The following is a 4,534-nucleotide window of genomic DNA, read 5'->3' on the forward strand; positions in this document are numbered from 1 at the left end:
TTCCTTTAGCCCTCCAAGAATGACTGCTCCTTCTCTGAGCTATAGTAAAGGGGAAAAAAAGCTGGTAATTACATTTAAAAAAATGGTATTGTTTTTAAATGCAATTTCCGGCTATTTTTTCCTTCACTATAGATCAGAGAATGAGCTGTCACTTTCCCTGAGCTAAAGGAAACTTAGTTTCTTTCCCCAGCTAAAAGAAACTGTTTCTTTTAGCTGGGGGAAAGCGACAGCTCATTCTCTGATCTATAGTGAAGAAAAAAAAAAAAAAGCTGGAAATTGCATTTAAAAACAATACCATTTTTTTAAATGTAATTACCATTACCAGCTTTTTTTTCCCTTTACTATAGCTCAGAGAAGGAGCAGTCATTCTTGGAGGGCTAAAGGAAACAAAGGGGCGGGGTCACCCAGTGATATTACCCAGTGGCCCTGCCCCTTAGTTTCCTTTAGCTCAGGGAAAGTGACAGCTCATTCTCTGAGTTATGGTGAAGAAAGAAAAAGCCGGTAATTACACTTAAAAAAATGACACTGACATAGTGACAGCCAGTCACTGTATACACTGCTCCGCTCCTGCCTCTGTCAGCTGCTGCACCCCCCCCCCCCCTTCACATCTGCAGTACACACAGTCCCCTGTATCAGCTAAATGTTTCCTATCCGCAAGATGCCGACAGAGTTATTTTCAGCCAATATGCTTTGGCGGCCAAAACTTTGGTGTATCCTGAATGTTGGACCATTCTTCCAGAAGCACATTTGTCAGGTCAGGCACTGATGTCGGGGGAGGAGGCCTGGCTCGCAGTCTCCGCTCTAATTCATCCCAAATGTGTTCTATGGGGTTGAGGTCAGGACTCTGTGCAGCCAGTCAAGTTCCTCCACCCCAAACTGGCTCCTCCATGTCTTTATGGACCTTGCTTTGTGCACTGGTGCGCAGTCATGTTGGAACAGGAAGGGGCCATCCCCAAACTCTTCCCACAAAGTTGGGAGCATGAAATTGTCCAAAATGTCGCCTGAAGAGTTCCCTTCACTGGAACTAGGGGGCCAAGCCCAACCCCTGAAAAAAAAACCCCACACCATAATCCCCCCTCCACCAAACTTTACACTTGGCACAATACAGTCAGGAAAGTACCGTTCTTCTATCAACCGCCAAACCCAGACACGTCCATCGGATTGCCAGACAGAGAAGAATGATTGGTCACTCCAGAGAACAAGTCTCCACTGCTCTAGAGTCCAGTGGCGGCATGCTTTACACCACGGCATCCGACGCTTTGCATCGCACTTGGTGATGGAAGGCTTGGATGCAGCTGCTCGGCCATGGAAACCCATTCCATGAAGCTCTCTACGCACTGTTGTTGGGCTCATCTGAAGGCCACACCAAGTTTGGAGGTCTTTAGCTATTGACTCTGCAGATGGTGACTTCTGCGCACTGTGCGCTTCAGCTTGCACTGACCCCGCCCTGTCATGTTATGTGACCTACCACTTGGTGGCTGAGTGGCTGTTGTTCCCAGTTGCTTCCACTTTGTTATAATCCCACTAACAGTTGAGCGTGGAATATTTAGTAGCCAGGAAATGTCACGGATGGACTTATTGCCCAGGTGGCCACCTATCACGGGACCACGCTTGGAGTCACTGAGCTCCTGAGAGCGACCCATTCTTTACCAAATGTATTTATTTATTACAGTTACTTGTATAGTGCCGTTAATTTACACAACGCATTATTATTATTATACAGGATTTATGGCACCAACAGTTTGCTCAGCGCTTTACAACACAAGGGCAGGCAGTACAATTACAATACAAATGAATACAGAAGGGATCAGAGGGCCGGCTCGTCAGAGCTTTACATATATATTGTACATTCACATCAGTCCCCGCCCCCGAGGAGTGTACAATCTAAGGTCCCTAACTCACATTCATACATACACATACTTGGGACAATGCAGACAGGAGCCGATTCACCTACCAGCATGTCTTTGGAGTGTGGGAGGAAACCGGAATACTCGGAGGAAACCCACGCAGGCACAGGGAGAACATGCAAACTCCAGGCAGGTGGTGCCGTGCTTGGGATTTGAACCAACGACCCGAATGCTGCCAGGCAGAAGTGCTAACCGCTTAGGCTGGCCATACATTTTACAATTTTCTTGAGAACTTTGCTTTAGATTTACAAAAAAAAAACCAAATAACATGAGCTACAACCTAAACTACACTATCCGTTGTATCCCATTAGGAAGGCCCTTGTACTACATAGATGGAGGTAAATCTAGAGGAAATTGGGCAGAACATTGTTCAGTGTATGGCCAACCTTAGCCACTGTGCTTTGTAGAAGCAGTCTGCATGTCTAGGGGCTTGCTTGTATACACCTGTGTCCATGGAGGGGATTGGAACACCTGAATCACATGATTTGGAGGGCGGGGCCAATACTTTTGGCAATATAGTATATATACAAGGTGAGGGAATATAGATGGGGGAGGGGATATATATACAGAGGTGATGGAATATAGATCGGGGAGGGATATATATATATATATATACACACACAGGTGATGGTATATAGATGGGGGGAGGGGAGGTGTATATATATACAGAGGTGATGGTATATAGATGGGGGAGGGGAGATATATATATACAGAGGTGATGGTATACAGATGGGGGAGGTGTATATACAGAGGTGATGGTATATAGATGGGGGAGGTGTATATACAGAGGTGATGGTATATAGATGGGGGAGGGGAGATATATATACAGAGGTGATGGTATATAGATGGGGGAGGGGAGATATATATACAGAGGTGATGGTATATAGATGGGGGAGGGGAGGTGTATATATAGGTGATGGTATATAGATGGGGGAGGGGAGGTATATATATATGGGTGGTGGTATATAGATGGGGGAGGGAAGGTGTATATATATGGGTGGTGGTATATAGATGGGGGAGGGGAGGTGTATATATAGGTGATGGTATATAGATGGGGGAGGGGAGGTGTATATACAGAGGTGATGGTATATAGATGGGGGAGTGGAGGTGTATATATATATATATATATACACAGAGGTGATGGTATACAGATGGGGGAGGGGAGGTGTATATATAGGTGATGGTATATAGATGGGGGAGGGGAGATATATATACAGAGGTGATGGTATATAGATGGGGGAGGGGAGATATATATACAGAGGTGATGGTATATAGATGGGGGAGGGGAGGTGTATATATAGGTGATGGTAAATAGATGGGGGGAGGGGAGGTATATATATAGGTGATGGTATATAGATGGGGGGAGGGGAGATATATATACAGAGGTGATGGTATATAGATGGGGGAGGGGAGGTGTATATATAGGTGATGGTATATAGATGGGGGGAGGGGAGGTATATATATATATATATATATATACACACACACACAGAGGTGATGGTATATAGATGGGGGAGGGGAGGTGTATATATAGATGGGGGAGGGGAGGTATATATATATACACACACACAGAGGTGATGGTATATAGATGGGGGAGGGGAGGTGTATATATAGGTGATGGTATATAGAGGGGGGGGGCTGTCTCGGTGTGACATATACAGAGGATGGCTCACCCTATAGACAGGGATGGGGGAGGGGCTGTGTGTCTATAGGAGGACAGCTGACAGCTACATCCGGGAACAATAATAAGAGGAGCCCCTGTCACCCCACCACACACCCAGCTCAGACAGCGCAGAGAGGTGAGGGCCCCCAAAAGACACCACCCCTCCCCCTCCGTCTGATCCCCCTCCCCCTCAGTCACTCACCTCCCCGGGACCCTCCAGCCGCCATCTTCTCAGCGCACCCCCCTCTTCTCACATCCCACGGACGTCATCACGCACACCAGGAGGGGGCTGAGACGTAAACCGGAAATGTCTCCGAGACATCCGAAACGTCACCGCGCAAACCGAGGGGGCCTGACGGCAGACGCCCCGCCCTCGACCCCATCGCGCACATTGAGGGGCGGAGCCAAGGCAGGGACCGGAAAAAACCTAGACAGAGAGGGGGCGGAGTCCTTCCTGCACTAGGGGGCGGGGTAATTATCACATCTGTAAGCGCTCCTCAGCAAACAAGTGGGCGGAGAAAGTTTTTCGGGGCGTGGTGAGAGGAAAGGTATAAGAGGTAACAGCCAATAGCAGGCGGAGGTAGAAGAGCGGGGAGGAGCTTATGTTTCCGGATATATTTCTGTACATTAGTCTGTGGAGACGGAGAGCAAACAGAGCGGCGATGCGAGAAAAGGTCCTTACAGAGACAAACAACCGGGAAAGATGAACAATTGTCCCCGGACTGCACTGCGCATGAGCGACCAGTCTGCTTCCTGGGCTTGTGCTAAGCGTCCTCAGTTACTACGGCAACCAGTGACGTAGAAGGAACGCAGGCAGTTTGTCTCTGTGATTGGTGGATCGGATCTTTGAGTTCTTGCTCGCGGGCCGGCCGACTTGTCGTTCGGGCTGAGAGGCAGCAGAGTCGGACGCAGGGGCGGACTGACAACTCATGGGGCCCCTGGGCAATAGGAGATCATGGGGCCC

General features: G+C 48.3%; 1 protein-coding gene across 1 annotated transcript in view; it reads right to left on the bottom strand.

Moving 5' to 3' along the window:
- LOC149441782 (calmodulin-binding transcription activator 2-like) overlaps nt 1–3,842 on the bottom strand; it is a 67,959-nt gene extending 64,117 nt beyond the window's left edge. Inside the window, exon 1 of the mRNA XM_089656883.1 lies at nt 3,773–3,842. The gene's annotated coding sequence lies outside the window, so the exon portion shown is untranslated. The remainder of the gene's footprint in view (nt 1–3,772) is intronic.
- Between the last annotated feature and the right edge of the window lie 692 nt (nt 3,843–4,534).

The sequence above is a fragment of the Staurois parvus genome, unplaced genomic scaffold (assembly GCF_062004578.1).
Source record: "Staurois parvus isolate SC_StPar_1 unplaced genomic scaffold, SC_StPar_1.0 ptg000947l, whole genome shotgun sequence".
In the NCBI taxonomy this organism is placed as follows: Eukaryota; Metazoa; Chordata; class Amphibia; order Anura; family Ranidae; genus Staurois; species Staurois parvus.